At 34.0% G+C, this 23,644-nt stretch overlaps 1 pseudogene; it reads right to left on the reverse strand.

Annotated features, from left to right (window-relative positions):
- Positions 1-615: 615 nt before the first annotated feature.
- LOC132277554 (subtilisin-like protease SBT3) lies at positions 616-20,455 on the reverse strand (annotated as a pseudogene).
- Positions 20,456-23,644: the final 3,189 nt, after the last annotated feature.

Here is a 23,644-nt window from a genome sequence, read left to right on the forward strand (position 1 = left end):
TGTCTTAAAATAAATAAGCTCAAGGCCCAAGCTGCAGACGTATATAAATATATTATGTACCAGTGTAAAAAAATGAGAAAGTAGTCTAATTAAAAAACTTTTGGGGAATTAAAAAACTTAACCCGGCCCCTCCCCCAACTCAATTTTTGGGAATTCCCCACTACATATATTGTTGTTGTGTCGTTGTTACATCTCTCTGGTACAATTTTCTGAGTCCGTCATTAATTACAATCTCTAGAAAATACAAGCAAACATGGGATTATAGAATCACCCCAACCAAGCTTCACCAGTAGCATGAGAATTAGAGAATCGGACCAGATATGAGAAAACAGTAATCTTCTGTTTATTTTCCTAGCAACCAAACATGGGATTATAGAATCAAATGGTGCGGGAAAATAATGTATATGGTCCATTGAAAATTCTCAGTCCATTTTTATTTAATATCTGAGCTAACTTGTCATATGTGGCATGGGCCACTTGAGAGGAACCTTTCTGTTTGGTTCCTCGGAAAACTATTCCTCAATTTGAGAAGATTTCCCATCATCATTGCAAGAAAATTCTGTCACTCCACCAATTATAAGCATATAAAGATGGTAAAATAAATCACAATAGTACTTGAGAAAGCATGCATGTTGCATGAATATGTTTTATTCTTGACTGACAATTACAACACTGCAAATACACTGCCTTGAATGTTATGCTTTGGTTAAGCACTAAATGGCACATGCATTTCCACGGACATAAAGAAATGATCACCAAACAGCGATCATTGGTAAAACCACAATGGGACTCCTCACTTTATGATTTCCATTCTCTTCCACCCAAACAAGCGAACCAAATGTGACAGTGCCATTCTTTTCCCTCTTGTACTTTATTGTCAAATTGTAACTATGATTCTCATACTTCTTCTCGAAAACCATTTTCTCCGGCTAGACAAAGACGGTGGAATGCTTGGGTGCTGTAACCTCAGCCTTGTAAGTCGTCACGCCATCTCCAACATTTGTCACTGTCCTTTGAAATGTTCGAGTGACCGTTTTTGTTTTGTTAGTGTACAAAGCAATAAATGACAGATAATTCAGATCATCAAAAGGGTTGGAGCAAGTGTAACTGTTTGATCTTGTAATGGTTAAGATTTGCGCATTTGTGAAATTCATGGAGTAGAGGAGATTCACATAGTCCTATGGAGTTGCATCATACATAAGACCGGGGTCAAGTGCCCGGTTTGGATCAACATGTCCCGCCCCCATAGCTAGAGGTGAGGCTATTTTGAGGTCTAGACCAAGGTCTGGGATAGGATTAAGAGTGTTATCTAATGGGTTCGCCGTGGTCATCATGGCACACCTTATAGCAGCCGGACTCCATTCTGGATGCATGCCTTTTAGGAGCCCAGCCACGCCAGAAGCATGAGGACATGCCATTGATTTCCTAGAGAGAAATGTGTAATCAATAGCCAAAACTGTATTGAAACTAGTAGTGGCTGCACGTTTATTGGGAGGCCAAGCTGCTAAGACTAGTGATCCTGGCGCCATTAAATTCGGCTTCAGGATGCCCGGATAGCTCGGTGTAGGACCCCTTGAAGTGTAGGAAGCAACAACAGGTGCAGGCTTTGTCCCCAAAATGGTTTCTTGGAACTTTATGGTTGCCTTTGGCTTCTTAGCCCTTTTGGCATATTTGATCACTTCCTCTGCATCTTTAGAGCCAATCACAACTCCAGGATAACTAAAACCTCCCCGCTCGGCAAATAGTGGATCATCAGAGATAAAGATGGCTGAGGCCACCATTGACATAGTCAGATGCCTCGATTGGATAAAGGGAGAAACAGTGTCATCACATATGAGGATGCCATAAGGAGCTTCAAACAACAAACTAGTTGAATTACAATGTGACAAAGTCTTATTGTAAATGAGAGGAAGGTCATTAACCAAGGCCCTTGCAGGGAACATGGTCCAGCTAGTGATAGTTAGCCCATTACCAGGAGTCACAGCCCGCCAAAAGAACGGTCAATTGTGTCGGCCACGACGGTCAAGACCCATGGGATCCCATTATGTAAGTAAGCAAAAGAAGGGCCATCATTTTCTGCTGAAGAAGACACAAGCGCACCCTTTTCCATAGATCCAAATGAAGCTATGACAATAGGGTCTTCATATAAAGGGATATCATCAAAACCCATTGAAATCGATATCACATCCACGCCATTAGGCACCACGTGGTCCATGCCTGCGAGAACATTTGAGGCGTAGTGCCCTTCATCCCAGAGGACCTTATACATGGCCACCCTAGCACACGGCGCGATCCCTCTTGTAGTCCCAGAACTATAGCCAAAGCAAGATGCGTCTTCGATATAGTTTCCGGCAGCTGTGGAGGAATTGTGTGTCCCGTGACCTGCATTGTCCCTCACCGAGTTCATACTAATGGTAGTGTTAGGATTTGTTGTTATGACACCCTTATTGAAGTATTTAACTCTAATGAGCTTCGAGTTACATAACGAGGAATTGAAATCTTGACCTTCTTGGCACTCCCCTTTCTATCTTCGGGGCACTTTGGTCATTCTATTGTCGTTAAAGCTCCGGCTTTCAGGCTACATGCCGGAATCAATGACACCAATGATGACTTCTTTGCCATAATTCGAAGCCGGCCATAGTCTGGCAACAGGATTGAGGGAGAGGAATTCGAAGGTGTGAGTGGTGTCAAGAGTCACAAATCCTGTCAGCATAAGCTAACACAAAACCTGGGGAATTTTTTAGGGTTTTTAGCTCATCTTAAGAGAACACTACACTGAAACCATGGAAAGTAGTGTCATAAGTATAAATGGTCATTTGATGTTACAGGGTTTGTGGAATTTGTTAAACAAGAGTTACGCAGGGTGCGGAAATAACAAGTTGATTTTAATTGTGATTAACTCTTTTAATGACCTAGGTTTGATTATTAGGTCAACTTGCTCAATTTATGATTGATTAAATTATATGATCAATTTAAACATTCACAATCATAAATATAAATACTATAAAGTAAAAAAAGTTAGAGTTAGAGAGATTGCACCAGGATTTTAGCGAGGAAACCCCAATTGATAAAATACATCAAATGTTTGCATGGGAAAAACCTCGTGGATTATTCAGTCCAAAGTAAACCATCCATTTTGTTTGAAACAAAGTACACCGAACTTTGACTCTGGCTCACACCCTATTGTTCTACACCACACCAACCGCTGACGATCCTCTGGCTTTGCGACTCACCGTCCAACAGCAACTTGACCTCAGGCTTACACATGATACTTGTAGAAGAGTAGCAGGTAGATCAGACATCACTCCACGAATGCTTTAACCTTTTCAAAGTGTGACTGCGTTTACTTCTGCTCTTCAAGATCTGAACGCGATTGTAGAAGAATTAAATCCTGCTAATCATTCGGAATATCTGAATCTTCAATATAGCTCCAATTCCGATAAGATAGAGAACAAAAATCACTTATGAATATATGTGTATGCTCTCATACATAAATTCAGAATAATCAGATTTGATTTTCTGAATTTACTCTCTAAAAAGGCTTACTCAAAATATATTATTGATGATCCCTAAAGTTGTACCTCAACCAATGTATATGACATGGTTTATATAGAGTTTTGAAAGTCCTAATCCCTCAGAAAATATAATAAATTTCATGCATAGGACTTGGAAGGAAGTTTGGATAAAAAACGAAACATCAGAAGAAGGAAATTTGAAAACCTGATGCATCCAGGACTTCTTGAACTGGTTTAGCCATCTTGAACCGGTTCAAGATGGCTAGTAAAGAATCCTACGAATTCTTGAACCGGTTCAGCCTTCTTAAACTGGTTCAAGATGGCTAGTCTTGAAACTTTGGTTATTCTGCTGATGTTGAACCTGTTCGATAAATCTTGAACCATTTCAAGATGAACAGAATGTAAAGACTTGTTCCGAACCATCCAAAACCCTTCCTAAATGTTCTCACTGTTGGGAAACGTGCAAGTTTTAAAAACTTTTCGAGGGATTTTGATTCATAGATCTTGATTCATCACATAGAGACAAGTTTTATGCAAAAATAAAAATATGATGTATCATTCAATTAATGGATTGAATACTTACATCAAAGGTCTGAGTAAACCTTTAAAACTTTCCTCTAAAGTGAATGTTCTCACTTATTGTAGATCCCTTAGTAAGATGCCTTCTCCTTGGATCTCCATCTTCTTGGTAATTATTTTGCCTTTAGGAATCACTCATAAGCCTCCATGAATTACCTTGGAAAACTAGGCTTGTGGGAGCCTCTATTAGATGAGACCATAAACCCTAATTTTCTAGAGAGAGAAAATTTATTCCTTTTTCCTTCTCATAAAAATCACCCCCTAAAATATACATAGACCATGTATATTTATAGGCAACATAAAAATAAAGAAAAGGAAACAACAAATCCTTCTCCATCTCTAATTCATATGTCTCAAATCTAATATGATTCCAATATCAAGTTGGGCTATGAGTGAGAATCCATTGGGCCTATTATTTTATTGGCTACAATGAATTAATAATTGGCCCGGTCCATGGACCCAATTCAATTAATTCATAAATTAATTTCTACTCCACTAAAAGAAATTAATTGAACTCCAATTAAATAATAAATAACCTCTAAGTCAATATTGCACTTTGACCCCTCTATGCATAATTAATTATCGGATAAATATAGCCATCAATCCGACTACTTAATTAATATATTTATTTTGGTACCTTTGATTATTTCTGGCTCGATCACAATAAAACATTTGTTTGACAAAAATAATAATTTAAATAAATAAATATATAATAAATCATTTTGTCTAAAAACACACGAAGGCCTTCGAATTTACTTTGTGATCAACCATAATCAATACAAAATAAATACAAGTAGCAATGATGCAAATATTGAAAATTTAACCCTCTAACTATTAATTACATAACTACCCAAAGTGTCGGTCTAAGGATCCCGAAGAATCCGCCGAACAAATCAAAGTAATTATTAATTAATAAAAGAGTCTATACTTTTCTCATGCTTAAGAGTCAAATGCCATGACGGTGATAGGGAGTAATTGCATACGACGGCTCTCGCAATATATCTCAACCTAACGCGGATCCAGTTCAAGTCTTAATTAATTATGAGTCCATCCATAATTACCGACTATGAACAATTTATAATTACTATTTATATATCATGCATTGATTGTCATCACATACATATATATAAATATTTCTTGTAATTACATAGACACTATCAATTTCATAGTGAATCGAAACATAATACATTGAATTCACCAATTATATAAATCATAAATATTTCAGATATGTCAAGAACATATGTCACTACAATCCAGATAGGAATTTGCTATGCCAGGGCATATAAATCCCAACAGCTCCCACTTGCCCTCATAGCCAATTCAAATTGCACCTAACTCCAATGTTATCCAGATGATGATCAAAATTATTGATCAATGACACCTTTGATAATGGATCAACAAAGTTGTGTTCCAATGCAATGTTCTAACTACAAGTGCATTTTCTTGCCGGACAATATCATGTAGAACATGATACTTCCTCTCAGTGTATCTTGTTCCTCTATGGAACCTTGGGTCATTGGTTTGGACTACTTCTGCACTATTGTCACAACATAGCTCAATAGGCAGGCTAGTATATTCCACAACCTCTAAATCAGTGAGATCAAACTAATAGGCTTCCTTTGCCGCCTTTAAGGCTGCAATATATTCCACCTACAGGTTTGAGTCAGCAGTTGAAATCTGCTTAACAATCTACCAACTGATCTCCCTTCCATTAAGTGAACTTACACTGAGTCATGAACCTCATAGTATCTACTTCTGATTGAAAATCAGAACTAGCATACCTGACTAGGACCATATCATCACATCCATAAATGAATATGATATCATTGGTTCTCCTTAGGTACTTAATGATATTTTTCACAATAGACCAGTTGTCAAGTCCAGTATTGGACTGATCTCTACTGACTATCCCTACTATGTAGCGAATGTCCTGTTTGGTATAGACCATGGCATATATGAGACTCTCATATGCCGAAACATATTGTTCCAGTCTCATTTGCTCAATCTCCTTTGATAGTCTTGAAAAACTACTTACTAGAGAGAGCCATCCATATCAATAAAGCAAGAACTCATTCTTTAAGTTATGCATACCAAACCTGGTCAAAACTTTATCAATGTAGGATTATTAAGATAAGCCTATTTTCCTTTTAACCTGATCTTGCAAAAGCTTGATCCTAGGAATATAGCTTACATCTTAAAAATCTTTCATTTAAAAGTAATTGAACAACTACCTTTTTATTGATGACACAACTTCCACATCATTCTAAATGAGTAGGATGTCATCAATATATATAAAATTAGAAAAATAATGACATTCCCTTGCACACTCATGATTTATTCATTAAGAAATCTTCTGGAATCTTTTTGTAGATTAACTTGCCTTCCATAGGAATCACCCTACTAGAAAGTTCTACAAGATCCCAGAATTTATTAGAATACATCGATTCCAACTCTGATTTCATAGTAACTCACCAAAACGATCTGTATCCACATCGGTTCACGCTTCCGTGTAGCTTACTGGGTCCAACTCATGTTTAACAGGGATGTCCATAATGGTCTCACCTAAAAACATGATTCTGTCGAATTGGATGATAATCCTCCCACTACATCAATGTACTGATGCAAGAATCTGTGTAGTAGATGATGCTAACGCATCAATAGGGAATTCATATATTATTCTCAATCTCTATAATAAGTGTGTTCACATGTGGTACATCTGGTACTCATACCAAATTCTCTAACATTATGCTACTAGGTATGTGATTCATAATATGATTCTCCTATAGATAAACAGTGAGTGAAAACAATTAACTTTTATCTTTGAGATCATAAAATAATCCATCCTAGTGACATTTAGAGTAGCTATCAAATCTAGCATGCCTATGATCTGCTTCCAACTTACTTGTCCATATCAAGCGCACATGTGCAAGACTACCCCATATATGCATATGATTCAAACTAATATTTAGTAAAAAAACACAGCTCAACGGTATCCTTGAGACAGACTAAGATGGAATGCAGTTCATAATGCGCATCGATGTCATTAACGCTAAACTCTTAAATGAAAGAGATAATGTAGCATAGCTGATCATAGATCTACCCATGTTAAGTGGAATTCTGTTATTCCTATTTGACACCTAAATACATTTAGCGTCAATTGCGGAAAACTGGTACATAATACCCTCATTGACCATATAGTCTTTGCACTATCCCAAGAAATACTCATATCCTCGATCAGATCGAAGTGTCTTGACAAGTTTACCTAATATGTGTTCCACATCAGTCTTAACCTTCTCAGAAAATACCAAGAGTTTAAGACTTGTGTTGCATCAGATAAACTTATCCAAAACGTGAGTAATCTTGCTTGGATGTTCATAAGACCACACGTGTCAGTGTGTACCGACTCCAATTGTCCTTTATGTCTATTTCATCTGGCTGATTAAGCCCTAAGAGTTATCTATCCTTCAAAACAGGGTTCACAAGTTTGGTTTAGGCTCCCCTGCCTCACTAGGTAATTAACCTTCTTTGACCAATCTTTGAATCTTATTTTGATTGATAACAACCCAAAAATAGACATTAAAAATACAATGAGTCAGGAATAACAAATTTTCTCTTAACATTCAATCTAGAAGATGCAACATTAGTTTCTACATCCTGCAAATCTTAAGAGTTTGTGATTATAGTATATTAACCATCTTTCAATACACCAGAAGTAATCGCATATCTATTCAATTTTATAAAACCAGTTTTACAAAATAACAACACAGTTTTTATAAACCACAAGTGAAACAAGAATAAGATAGCGTCTAACTTCTGTGCATAAAAATAGTTCTCTAATACTAATATCCTCATACTCTCTATTTTCAGATGTAATACTCCCACTGACTTAGCTACAACCTTGACATCAGGTTAAGTACAAATATATTCCATATCATCGAGGCTTCTGGAATTCTGAAATCCTTACAATAAATTGCAAACATGTTTAGTGGCTCCAGAATCTATCCATCAGGAATTAATAGACACAACCACATAACATGGCTCAATGATTAAATATATATTTTCCTATGCCACGTCATTGCTTAAACAGTTCGTCCTTTAGTGTTTTAGTTAGCGACAAAAGAAACAGTTTTGTTCGCCCTCAACATACACTGCCTTATTCCCTTTAACCTTTTTGAATACCCATGTTTTGTGCTAGTCTAGTCCTATTATCATCCTTCTTCTTTGCTTTGCCCGTCCACTTGGGCCTAGAAGAAGATGGTATGACTAGGTTAGATTGATAGGAACGCCCATACTCTTGATTATCCCTTCATCTGTTACCAATTCTATAAGAATATCAGCGAGTGTGAACTCAAACTGATTCCTTATTTAGTTCACTCTAACAGAGTCGAATGAGTTTGGTAATAAGGCAATAATCATGTCAAGAAACTTACCACCCAAGTCGGCCTTATTGATCTCCAGCTAATTTTTAAATAATAAACAATCATTTTTCAAAATTCAATTTCATACTGGAGTTCCTTAGGCTATCTTGATGCTATTCAAGTCTGACATAGTACTTTGGCATACTCTCTATCTAATTTCACCAAAACATTTTATTGACATTTAACATGATGCTTGAAGAAAATAAAATAATGTAAGTGTTAGCTTTGGAGCGTATTCGAGGTAAACTCTAGAATATTGCACCAATTCATCTCATTTGCCTTATTTCACTTATTCAAAGCATTAATGTTCTCTTGGGTATCTTAAAGTAAAAGGATTAGGTTTTAGGAGTAGTAAATACATTTGTACCACCACGTTGTGAATAAAATATCTAAATTCCTTTTCTAGTCATTATAAATGAAGTCCACATACATTGAAATTAGCAAGCAGATAAAATGGATTAGACATAATCAGTCTGAATATAAATGCATTCATACGATATACAAGGTGAATTATTAATACTATCATGCATATTTAAAATTAAAATGAGTTTGTTAACCACATAATATAATAAATCTCAATCGAACAAGAGATCATTATCATTATTGGTGAACAATCCCTTTTAATTAATGCGGATCCCTCAACTCTGTAGCATAATAAATCAACCAATCAATATGTCAATAACTTATCCTGTTGGAGGAGTTCATTATTACTATTATTGAGATTCATTTACTATTAGGTGAGCACTTCCATTAAAATAGTATGTGGGTCCCTTAACCACTGCATGAAAAATCGGATAACCAATACACCAATAACTTATTCGGTTGGCGAAGTTCATTATTGTTATTAGCGGGCAAATCCCATCATCTCCATATTTCTTAAGACAATGCCTTGTCTATCTATATGAAATGATTCCCGATTATGTTTAGCCTTTCTAAAATCACCTAGTGTAGACCACTCCGTTGGGGAGCTAACACTATTGATTTTAGATTGAGTGTATAACGTTATTAATGCTCTAATGAAAAATAAAATATTAAATATCTTGTCATTATAATCTAGACTCTTTAAATCATGCGTAGGGCCTTATTTTTAAAGATCTAAGTACAATGAACATTTAATATTATTATTTTCATGAGACAACCATTCTTGTAATATTAAGACTCTTCAAATCATGCGTGGGGCCTTATTTTTGAAGATCTAATTACAATGGTTTTAATAACGAAGGCCATGGGGTAATGTATAAAAATCCCTGCTCCCACTCAATTTTTAATCATTCATAATTAGGGTTTTGAATTTATTCATTTACATGATATAATGTATGCAAAACGTCTTGATTTTAATCCAATTAAATTTAGAAAATATTTGGACTTAAATGATTCACTAATATTTAATTTGAGGCACACTTCAAAAATAATTTACAAAAATAATTTTTCGTTTCCCAATAAGTGGCCTCTAATTAATTAGTAATCAAATCCAATTAATTTTCATAATTTAATTAATATAAATCAAGTCATTTAATTAAATATCATGGATCCAATGCATGAATACAATAAACAATTAATTATTCCATGCATCAGTTAAATAAATAAATAATAGACAGAAGCAATTTAAATGGCCAATGGATTTAGCTTTTAACATTTAATTGCTCTAATAACTGCATGATGGTCTTCCATTAGCATGAAAACACCCGCAGGAGATTGATAAGCGCTAGGAGAAGCAAAACGAGTCTTGCTACGCACCTGGAAGGTCATTCACGAGCTCCCACGAGCCTCTGGAGAGTCCCAGCGCGTGTCACGCGCTCCCACGCGCTTACACGCGCTGGAAAGATGATTTAGTGCATGCCACGCGCTGCCACGCGCCGGCACGCGCGTGGGGAAGGTTCCTTTGTTCGGCGTGTGTTCCTCACGCGCCGGATGGTTGACTTTGTCTGGCGCGTGTATCTCACGCGCCAGAATGCTGACCTTGTCAGCGCGTGTACTACACGCGCTTTTCCATTGGCTGTCCTCTTCAGTGCACCATGGGTGCTGCTACACTGGATTATACGTCCATCTTCCGGCGCTGTCCCTCGCCGCCGGCATTGCTCCGGTCGCCGGAAAATCGCCGAAAATTCCAGAAAATATTTTTAAAATTCCAGAAATTAAATTAGGCCTTAAAAAATTCTAGAAAAATTTTGAAAAATTTCTAAAAAATCCTAGAAAATTCCTGAAGCCTAATTTAACCCTCTCGGACCTTCTTGAAGCTTCGTAACATCCTTTGATGAAGATTACATGGCTTTAAATAAATTTACAATTTGAAATACAATGGAAAAAATTAAATTACATCATTGAACTTTCAAACGGCTAAATCAAAGCCTTAATTACATTCATCTAAAGATAAAATTACATTCCAATAACCTATAAGCTTCATCCATGGCCCAAACATTCATCATCATTCATTCACAATTATACATACATCATGATCATATAATAATATAAACATATGCATATATAAATTTGGATCCATGATGATGATTTTGATAAAAACATGATCTCTAGTAATGAATCAAACCATGCTCTGATACCACTGTTGGGAAACGTGCAAGTTTTAAAAACTTTTCGAGGGATTTTGATTCATAGATCTTGATTCATCACATAGAGACAAGTTTTATGCAAAAAAAAAAATATGATGTATCATTCAATTAATGGATTGAATACTTACATCAAATGTCTGAGTAAACCTTTAAAACTTTCCTCTAAAGTGAATGTTCTCACTTATTGTAGATCCCTTAGCAAGATGCCTTCTCCTTGGATCTCCATCTTCTTGGTAATTATTTTGCCTTTAGGAATCACTCATAAGCCTCCATGAATTACCTTGGAAAACTAGGCTTGTGGGAGCCTCTATTAGATGAGACCATAAACCCTAATTTTCTAGAGAGAGAAAATTTATTCCTTTTTCCTTCTCATAAAAATCACCCCCTAAAATATACATAGACCATATATATTTATAGGCAACATAAAAATAAAGAAAAGGAAACAACAAATCCTTCTCCATCTCTAATTCATATGTCTCAAATCTAACATGATTCCAATATCAAGTTGGGCTATGAGTGAGAATCCATTGGGCCTATTATTTTATTGGCTACAATGAATTAATAATTGGCCCAGTCCATGGACCCAATTCAATTAATTCATAAATTAATTTCTACTCCACTAAAAGAAATTAATTGAACTCCAATTAAATAATAAATAACCTCTAAGTCAATATTGCACTTTGACCCCTCTATGCATAATTAGTTATCGGATAAATATAGCCATCAATCCGGCTACTTAATTAATATATTTATTTTGGTACCTTTGATTATTTCTGGCTCGATCACAATAAAACATTTGTTTGACAAAAATAATAATTTAAATAAATAAATATATAATAAATCATTTTGTCTAAAAACACACGAAGGCCTTCGAATTTACTTTGTGATCAACCATAATCAATACAAAATAAATACAAGTAGCAATGATGCAAATATTGAAAATATAACCCTCTAACTATTAATTACATAACTACCCAAAGTGTCGGTCTAAGGATCCCGAAGAATCCGCCGAACAAATCAAAGTAATTATTAATTAATAAAAGAGTCTATACTTTTCTCATGCTTAAGAGTCAAATGCCATGACGGTGATAGGGAGTAATTGCATACGACGGCTCTCGCAATATATCTCAACCTAACGCGGATCCAGTTCAAGTCTTAATTAATTATGAGTCCATCCATAATTACCGACTATGAACAATTTATAATTACTATTTATATATCATGTATTGATTGTCATCACATACATATATATAAATATTTCTTGTAATTACATGGACACTATCAATTTCATAGTGAATCGAAACATAATACATTGAATTCACCAATTATATAAATCATAAATATTTCAGATATGTCAGGAACATATGTCACTACAATCCAGATAGGAATTTGCTATGCCAGGGCATATAAATCGCAACACTCACTACCTCTCAAAATTCTTAAAGCATTGTTTCCATCATCTCGGAGTGTAGTATATCATGAACACTTGACTTTCTTCAAATCCGCATCTGATCTTCAATCTTCGAAACTTTGAATTGAAACTTTACAACTCGTTTAAACTTGTTTTGACAATGAAATTAGCCAATTACAAAATTTATATCTCATAATCTCCTCATTTGGCAATTTCGTGACAAAACCCTAAAAACAATTCAGTATTCTACCTAAGCAGGAAAGTAAACTACATTGATTGTTAAACGAAATACAACGTGGAAATTTTCTTGAACCTTATAAAACTTCAACCATGTAGCAACTTGTAATCTGCACGCTAGCTCAAACACATCTACCCATGAAGGTTAATCAAGAAAATAAACACAAGCATAAAATAGCAAAGCTAAAAATGCCTAAATGTCAATGCAAGGTAATGCAATAGACAATGGTTCTCCCCCTCAATGCAAAAATATCTCTCCCCCTGAATGATAAGACTCTAAACTCTCCCCCTTTTTGTCACAAATTAACAAAGGTCTCAAGGAAGAAATTACAGGAAAGTAAATTACATTGATTGTTAAAGGAAATACAACGCGGAAATTTTCTCGAACCTTATAAAACTTTAACCATGTAGCAACCTGTAATCTGCACACTAGCTCAAACACATCTACCCATGAAGGTTAATCGAGAAAATAAACACAAGCATAAAATAGCAAAGCTAAAAATGCCTAAATGTCAATGCAAGGTAATGCAATGGACAATCGTTATCTCTTCCCCTGATTGATAAGACTCTAAACTCTCCCCCTTTTTGTCACAAATTAACAAGGGTCTCAAGAAAGAAATATCCTAAAAAGTAGGAAGCAATCAACCATATAAATCTTGTAAATTGAAATCAATGAGAATGTAGACTCCACAAGATTATATGTAGCAATAGAAATAACCAAGATCAATTCAATGAAGTTCCACAAACTTAGTAAGTGTAGTAAAATCACCACCGAGTTCCAAAAACATATGATTTGTCAATTGTTCAGATTTTAGATATGAAATCAATGATATTACATATAGCCTTAGAAATTAAACAATCAACATGTGTAAAAGACATATTATTTTTTTTCTCTCTTTGTGCTCTATTTTTTACACATTGGTGACATTCAAGCTTATGGGCAACCAACTCTTTCCCTTATTCCCATTTGTTTTGAGTCAAGGTAGCTTTCAAACAAATCCCAAAGGTAGCATTTTCCATCTCACATTTTTCTAAACAGCAAAAATTTTTCTTTCTTTTTCAAAACCTTTTTCATTTCAAGCTGTTTTCAATTTTCTTTTCTTTTCACTCTTTTGGTCTAAAACACATAAATCAAGTTTAAATTCCAAGACGATGATCAATTATCTCAACATTATCTTTGACCAAAACAATGACATTAAATATAAGTAAATGTACTATCCATGATTCATTTACTATACGAAATAAGTAAGCAAAACCAATTTCATCAATTTATAACCATTGTATGCTTTCCACAGATAATCCACATGTCATTAAACTCTTTGTGTTCAACACACTCAATCAATATGGTTTGCTTAACTTCCTAAAAACGTAATCTAGACTCTCAAGATATGCATGAAAATCCATTCTAGACTATGTCTTTGTAATGCATCTAATCAAGACAACAAACACCGATAGATATCCTAAAATGAGAAAACTTAGGAGCATCTAATGATTTAGTAAGAATATCAGCCAAATTTTGATCAGTATGCACTTTTTCCAAAGACACGACATTTTGTTCAACAAGTTCCCTAAGAAAGTGATGTCGAATGTCAATTTACTTAGTCCTAGAATGCAAAACTGGATTCTTTGAAATATTAATTATACTAGTATTATCATAAAAGATAGAAATAGTACCTTGATTAACTCCATAATCTATAAGCATCTGTTTCATCCAAAGCAATTTTGTGTAACAAGTTCTAGCGGTAATGTATTCAGCCTCACAAGATGATAATGATATGCAATTTTTGCTTCTTGCTGTACCATGAAACAAGATTAGTACCAACATAGAAACAACCACCTGAAGTACTCTTTCTATCATCCTTGTTACCAGCCCAATTCGCATCAGTATAGCCTGCAATCTCAGAGTTAGGCTCAGAAGAATAACGCAATCCATAATTCAATGTACCATTGACATAACGAATAATGCGCTTGATTGCAAGAATGTGTTATTCTCTAGGATCAGCTTGATACATAGCACAAACACCTATATTAAATGAAATATCTGGCCTAGTTGCTGCCAAATATAACAAGCTACTAATCATACTCCTATACAAGAAATGATTAACCTTGTTAGGATCAGAATCTCTATCCAGTTTGGATGAAGTACTCATAGGAGTTTAAATATGCTTTGAATCATTCATACCAAACTTCTTAACTAGCTCCTTAGCATATTTTGATTGAGATATGAAAATCCCATCATCAAGTTGTTTCACTTGGAGACCTAGAAAGAAAGTCAGTTCACCAACCATGCTCATTATAAAAGTTTTACTCATATTTTTAGAAAAAGTATGAACAAGGTTATCACATGTAGCACCAAAAATAATATCATTCACATATATTTGAGCAATGAGAAAATCTTTTCCTTTACTGAAAATAAACAATGTTTTATCTGATCCTCCTCTTCTGAAGCCCTTGTGCATTAAATAAGAAGTTAACTTCTCATACCATGCTCTAGGTGCTTACTTTAAACCATAAAGAGCCTTTTTAAGATGAAAAACAAAATTAGGATTATGTGGATCAATAAAACCTTTTGGTTGTGCTACATAAACTTCTTCCTGCAAAATACCGTTTAGAAAATCACTTTTAACATCCATTTGAAATAATTTGAATTTAAAGTGACATGCAAGAGCAAAAAGATGTCGAATAGACTCAAGTCTAGGAACAGGTGCAAAAGTCTCAACAAAATCAATTCCTTTAACTTGAGTGTATCCTTGTGCAACTAATTTATCTTTATTTCTCGTCACAAGATTATGTTCATCAAGTTTATTTTTAAAGATCCATTTGGCTATGATATTAATATCACTAGGTCGAGACACGAGTTCCCAAACATCATTCTTCACAAATTGAAGTAATTCTTCTTACATAGCCATAAGCCAATCGAAATTTTGAAGAGCTTTATTAACGTTTTTAGGTTTAAACTGAGCCATGTGACATGAGTGAACTATATCATCTACAATGCATGAGTGTCCTACATCATCACGGACTGTACTCCTAGTACCATGCTTATCCCATGGACCTATCATATTGTCATTTAGATGACTTAATCTAACTCTAGAACTGCTAGATGTGAGAATATCTAGAGATGGTGCAGGAATTCCTATAGGTTCATCAATGGTGACCTCTAATTCCTCATTCTCATCTTCTTTAACCTCTTTATCTTCTCCACCTAAATCCTTAACTCTTTTTTCCTCATGAACTGTAGGTTCTTTCTTTTTTCCGTTAATTTCAAAATTAGTTTCTTCGTCATCAAGTTGAGAAGAGGTTATCTTAGATTTTGTATCATCAAATACAACATTTATAGACTCCATAACCACTTTGGTCAAAGATTAAAAACCCTATAAGCTTGATTGGTTTGTGAATAACCCAAAAACACACCTTTATCACTTCTAGGGTCAAATTTTCCTAAATGTTCCCTATCTCTAAGGATATAACATTTACTTTTAAAGACTCTAAAGTATTTAACAGTGGGCTTCCTATCATACCATAATTCATATGAAGTTTTGTAAGTTCGAGGCCTAAGATAAACTCTATTTAGGATATGACAAGCAGTACGTACTGATTCAGCCCAAAAATAAGTTGCAATCTTATTCTTTTGAAGCATAGTACGAGCCATACCTGCAATTGTTCTATTTTTCTTTTCCACTACACCATTCTGTTGTGGTGTTTTAGGTGCTGAAAATTCATGATTAATGCCATTCTTATCACAATATTTAATAAACTTCTTTGGTTCGAATTCTCTTCCATTGTTGCTCCTAATTCGATTAATTTGACATCCCTTCTCATTTTGAATAAGTTGGCAAATAAACCTGAAATTCACAAAAGTATTAGATTTTTCTTTCAAATATGCAACAAAAGTAAATCTAGAAAAATCATCAATCATAACAAGCATATATCTTTTTCCTCCAATGCTATCTGGTGTTATGCGACCCATCAAATCCATATGAATTAATTCTAAAGGTCGAGTAGTGACTTTATGAATAAGTCTCTTATGTGACACTCTAATTTGTTTTCCTAACTGACATGGACCACATATTTCATTTTTAAGCATCTTCAATTTAGGCAAACCTCGAACAAGATCATTGTTAGACAAATTTACTAAATCATTATAATTCACATGTCCAAGTCTTTTATGTAAAAAAACAGACTCATCAGTAACTGAAAAACACATTAATGAAGGATCTGAAAACACAACATAGCAATTATCTGAAATTCTAGTTCTTTTCAAGATGCATTCACCTTTTTCATTGGTTACAAAACACCCTTATTGAGTAAAATTGACTTGAAACTCCTCATCACAGATTTGACTAATACTCAACAGATTAGCAGCTAAACCTTTAACATATAGAACATTTTTTAACTCCCCAATTCCTGAAAATTTGATCTTACCTTAACCACTTACAGTAAAAGCTTTTCGATCACCAAAAGTAATAGTCCCAACTGAACATTCCTTAAAAGTGGTAAACAATGTTCTATCTCCTGTCATACGCCTAGAGCAACCACTATTAAAATACCAACCATATGGACCAAGTGCTCTAAGTGGAGTGTGCATGGCAAGACATTTAAAATTCTCTTTCCTTACCCAAATAATTTTAGATTCATTATGCAATGATTTCCCTATTGTTCTAGGCAAAGTGTCACAAGGCTCAACAGTTCTAATCTTCTTCTTCCTCAAATTTGAACTCTCTAGATTTTTCAAATTCTTTCCTAGTTCAATTTTTCTTTTTTGAAACTTATACTTGATATGCCCTTTTTCACCACAAAAATGACATGTTGAAATAAGTTTAGGAGAATTAGAAATAACACAAGGCTTGGTTTCAACTTTCACAAAAATATCTTTAGATTTTTGAAAATACAAATCCTTTGAAGTTCATGCCAATTCTTTGTTATTACTAATATTCTCAACCATTCCTTCCAATTTATCAATTTTGCAAGTGTCAAAATTAACTTTCTGAAAAGACTGTTTTGATTTAACAAATTCACTACTCAAATTATCAATTTTAAGTTTCAGTGATTTATTAAACAAATTTACCTTCTTAAGCTCCTTTTCCAAAAAATCAATTTTATGAAGAAGATTCAAATTTTTATGACCAATTTCTTCCAAATTCTTGTTAGAGATAGAAACTTCTAACTTATAAATATCTCTATCAAGTTCCACAAGATTCAATTTCTCTAACAGATTTTCAAAATCCTTTTTAAACTTTGACCATTCAATTTGCATGCTTGTGACAGAATAAAAAATAGGAGTTAAAGGCACATCAACAGATGAATTTTCAGACATGATGCATAAATCAACAAATAATCAACAACTATGATCTACTTTGTATATCGAGTATCCCACTCTGATACCAAATTTTGAAACAAGAGTTACGTGGGGTGCGGAAACAGTTAGTTGATTTTAATTGTGATTAACTCCTTTAATGACCTAGATTTGATTATTAGGTCAACTTGCTCAATTTATGATTGATTAAATTATATGATCAATTTAAACATTCATAATTACAAATATAAATACTGTAAAGTAAAGTAAGTTAGAGTTAGAGAGATTGCACAAGGATTTTAGCGAGAAAACCCCAGTTGATAAAATACGTCAACTGTTTGCATGGGAAAAACCTCGTGGACTATTTAGTCCAAAGTAAACCAATCCACTATTTTTGATACAAAGTACAACGAACTTTGACTCTGGCTCATACCCTATCATTCTATACCACACCAACCGCTGACGATCCTCTGGCTTTACGACTTCTCGTCCAACAACAACTTAACCTCAGGCTTACACTTGATACTTGTAGAAGAGTAGCAGGTAGATCAGACAGTACTCCATGAATGCTCCAACCTTTTCAAAGTGTGACTGTGTTTACTTCTGTTCTTCAAGATCTAAACGCGATTGTATAATAATTAAATCTTGCTGATCATTCGGAATATCTGAATCTTCAATATAGCTCCAATTATGATGAGATAGAGAACAATACTACTAAATCACTCATGAATATATGAGCATGCTCTCATACATAAATTCAGAACAATCAGATTTTTACTCTCTAAAAAGGCTTACTCAAAATATATAATTAATGATCGCTAAAGCCGTACCTCAACTGATGTATATGACATGGTTTATATAGAGTTTTGAAAGTCCTAATCCCTCAGAAAATATGATAAATTTCGTGTATAGGACTTGGAAGGAAGTTTGGATAAAAAATGAAACATCAGAAGAAGGAAATTTGAAAACCTGATGCATCCAGGACTTCTTGAACCGGTTCAGCCGTCTTGAACCGGTTCAGCCATCTTGAACTGGTTTAAGATGGCTAGTAAAGAATCCCACGAATTCTTGAACTAGTTCAGCCCTCTTGAACCGGTTCAAGATGGCCAGTCTTGAAACTTTGGATGTTTTGCTGATATTGAACTTGTTCGATAAATCTTGAACCATTTCAAGATGAATAGAATATAAAGACTTGTTCTGAACCGTCCAAAACCCTTCCTAAATGTTCTCACTACCTTTCAAACTTCTTAGACCATTGTTCTCATCATCTCGGAGTGTCGTATATCATGAACACTTGACCTTCTTAAAATCCGCATCTGATCTTTAATCTTCGAAGCTTTGAATTGAAACTTTACAACTCGATCGAACTTGTTTTGATAACAAAATTTGCTAATTACAAAATTTATGTCTCATAGAATCAACAATAGAGGTGTACCAGTGGTGATGGCTAGCAAAGGCCTTGGGCATGTAGGACTTGTCCATGTGGACAATGTAGGTGAACCTCTATACTGCTTTTGAGCAGGCATGAGAAATAGAAAGAAACCATGCAAGGAAGATAAAGTGGAAATGATGAACTCTAGTAACAAGTCCCATTGTTTTTCCTTCACAACTACCTAGAACTTTTGTTAGACACCAATGGGGTCTATGTATATATATATATAATATTATGTTTAGTTAAAAGGAATTGCTAATTAAGTATAATTGTGATACACGTTCATATTTACGATTCACATTATTTTTTTGGACATGTAGGCTATTTCTAGAAGAGAGAATCATTATTCTCTAAATAAACACAGGATAGAGTGCTTTTGTTGGTAGAGCTTCCATACCTTTGAATAGAAAAACAATGACCATAATAAATGAAAATAACAGTAAAAACATAATAAGAAAAGTGCTACGTTCAATTTCTTCGCTCAAATAGTTTTGAAAAAAGTATCATCTTAAGTCTACAATACCTACTTTACTCACTTAAGAGATAAATATAAAAACACATAATTTTTTTTGTATTAAGATAAATTGAGAGTTTTCATACATATTCATTAGAAGGTTACCACTTATACAAACCTTAATTTATTGTTAACTTTTTCCCCGCAAAGACCATAATTCATTGGAGCAATTCATTATAGTCTTTGTTTTATCTTTGCAATTTCATTCATGTTTCTATATAGTTGTTGGCATGTCAATTTAGGAGTTAACTTTAAAAGACTTGGACCTCACATGCATGCATATTTGTCATTGTCTTTAACTAGGTACGATCATACTTATAATTTCTCGTGTATTAAGAAAAATTGAAAGTTTTCATACATATTCATTAAATGTGGGTTACCACCTATACGAACTATATTTTACTGTAGATTTCCCCCCCACAAAAGGTTATAATTCATTGAAGCAATTCATTATAATCTTTGTTTTACCTTTGCAATTTCATTCATGTTTCTATATAGTTGTTGGCATGTCAATTTAGGAGTCTTCGTTGAAAGACTTGGACTGCATATGCATGCATATTTGTCACTTTAACTAGGTACGATTATAAAGTTTGTCATATTATCAAATTTCCACATATCTTTTCTATTTGTCAGGGCAGCTGGACTCTTAGGCGGTTGTCTAAGTCTCTAGTCAATAGGAAGACCTCAATTTTTTTTTTTTTTTTTTTTTAATTTCTTTATATATATTATATCCTTCCTAAATTTTTTATTTCCTTCCTATGATCATACTCTAGCCAATATGAAGGCCCCCAAAATTTTTATTTGCTTATATTATAGCTTTCAATTTTTTTATTTGTTTATATTATAACCTCTCTAAAAATGTTATTTTCTTCTTATTACTAAACTTTGCCCAATAGAAAGGCCTCATTTTATTTATTTATTTATTTATTATTATTATTATTATTTTTATTTCCTTATATTATTACCTCCTTAATTTTTTTATTTATTTTTATTTATTTTATTTTTGTATTATTGAACCCTAACTAATAGAGATTTAATAGGGGCCAAAAAATTTCTATCTTTATCTTACCTTTTTTTTTTTTTTTTTTTTCCTTCTTATTTCTTGCATATTTTTCTTCTTTTTCCATTAAATATAAGTTGAATAACTCTAAGATCAATTATGTGACAAGAAAGATTAATTAAATTGACTATATATTAGATATTAAAAGATCACTTTTATATTTGTTTTGCTTAAGACTTCAAATTATATTGAGCCGCCCCTACTAATGGTCCATTAGTTAAAAAGAGTTGATGATGATGCACAAGGTCAATGCTAATCATTTGAAAGCAAAATGTAGAAAATACAATCAGTTTCTTACCAACTAGATATTTCACTTTGCTAATGGATCGGAGTATGAATAGTATCATGCATTTGAAGACAAGTTTGCATTTGGAGTCAGGTTTAAAAAAGAAAAAAAAGAAAGAAAGAAAAAGGTAGGAATTGGATAGTGATTGGCCATTCTAGATATTTCACTTTGCTAATGGAGTATGAATTGTATCATGCATTTGAAGACAAGTTTTAGAATGATGCTCATGAGATCATTCATCAAATGGAAAACACATCCCCATGGAAACAGTGGTGTTTTGGTGCACAGCGCAAAGTCCAACACGAACATCAAAACGGTGCCATCTTAGAGCACAAAGCCCTGTAACCTTGTGTTGATGGTGGAGGATTGGACGTTATAGTGACTGGCTGTAGAATTAAATCCTTTCACCTTTTCCTTTTGGTTTCTAAAATTCATCAACTTCAACCTTTTCTTCTTTTTAACTTTCCCTTGCAAAAACAAATTTACTCCATATTTTGCAAAATATAGCAACAGTCCAGCCAATGGATAGGAACTACAATAAAAACTAAAGACCATTCTTATACAAGTTGAGTTTTTATTTTTTATTTTTTATAACAAAGTTAAAGAATTTCAGTAGTTACAAATCCCACACTTTTTTTTTTTTGAAAAGTAAAGTTGAATGTTATATATAAATGTGTACATTTTAAGTTAGCCTAGGCTAACCAAACAAGAGACGAACCCAAAAAAAATAGGCCCAAAGCCAAGACAGCCCAATATGAAACAAGATAACCATTACAGGTTGAGTCATTATGCAGTGATCATGGAAAGAATGTCTACTCCCACATTCCACTTCAATTCCGGTCTGGTGGTTTGGCCGGCGGATGAATAACTGATGATGGGAGGTCCCATTCCTCGATAATACACCTTGCAGATGGTGAATCCGTGAATGCTGTGGATGTGAGTTTCAACCAGATCATGTCATTAATTTAATAAAGCAGAGTGTTTTGGGATAGATACTTCCTCTGAAAGATCCTTTTATTGCGCTCCATCCATATGTTATAGACAAGTGCATCCAGAGCGAGCTTTGAGGTGGAGCTGTTGTGGAATCCTGAATTGGTACGACAATGTTAGGATGCCCAGTTAATAAGGTTTGGCCATGAGGATGGTTTGATGTGGAACCCACATCTTGCTTGGAGAAATGTCCATAAGGGTTTTGTCTAGTCACATTCAAAGAACAGGTGGTTGTGGCTCTTTAATTGGGAGTTATAGAGGGTGCATAGTGTGGCATTGATGTGAGCTATGCACCTTCTATTGAGGGTAGGGAGTTTCTGCTGTATGGCTACCCACAGAGTGAATGAGTGCTTAGGTATTAAATTTTTGGACCAAACTAAGTGTGTCCAAGGCAGGTTAGGTACGTGGCTGTTGGAGTGCTTCATTGTGTTTGTAATTGAGAATGTTCCAGTGGGTAAAGGTAACCATATAACTTTGTCTTCCTTGTTTGGGCATGGCAATGGAACATTATTGGCCTGCTGTAATTGGGCAACTAAATTGGTGATGGTTGGTGGGAATTGCCACACTGAGTTGGATATAAAGGAGGACAACTTTGTTTTGGTGTCAATGGAGGTATTATTTAGCTGTTGTGAGGAGAGAAGGAGGTGGTGTAATACCCCTAATTTTAAAAGGATAGTCTCGGCATATAATTTATTATTTTATTGCATTTTTAATTGATTAAATGATTTATTTGATTACGTGACTATTTGTTTATGTGTTTTTAATTGAATTATTTGTTTAAATTAATTTATATGCATGAATGTTATTTTAGTTAATTATCAGTATGAATTATATGTGTATTGTTATTATTATTTTTATGGAAAGTTAGAATTATATGTATTATAATTAAATATATTATATACATATATGTAGCAAGTTTGGTATATTTATATTTACATTTTCTGTTTCTCATTTCCTTTATTTTAATTAAGGTAAGTTAGATTGGGAATAAGATTTTATATTTTATATTTTCCTTTTTCCTTTATTTTAATTAAGGAAAGTTGGATTGGAAATAGGATTTTATATTTTATAAGTTGGAATGGGAATAATATTTTATAGTTATCTATATAAATGAGTATTGGGGGTTTATAAAAGGGTTAGAAAACTCTATTCACATACAAAAATGTAAATGTTATTTGCATCATCCTTGGATTGGAAATCTTTAATTGGTTATGTTATGGATTAATGCACCATTATGGGATGGAGGCATATTAGGGATGAATTAACTTATAAGTTAAGTCCTACCTATTTATACTTATAAGGGAACGGATTAACTATAGAGTTGTCCTACTTATTCTTG

The sequence above is a fragment of the Cornus florida genome, unplaced genomic scaffold (assembly GCF_030987335.1).
Source record: "Cornus florida cultivar Cherokee Brave unplaced genomic scaffold, ASM3098733v1 CherokeeBrave_3.0.0_Hap2_Chr10, whole genome shotgun sequence".
Classification (NCBI taxonomy): Eukaryota; Viridiplantae; Streptophyta; class Magnoliopsida; order Cornales; family Cornaceae; genus Cornus; species Cornus florida.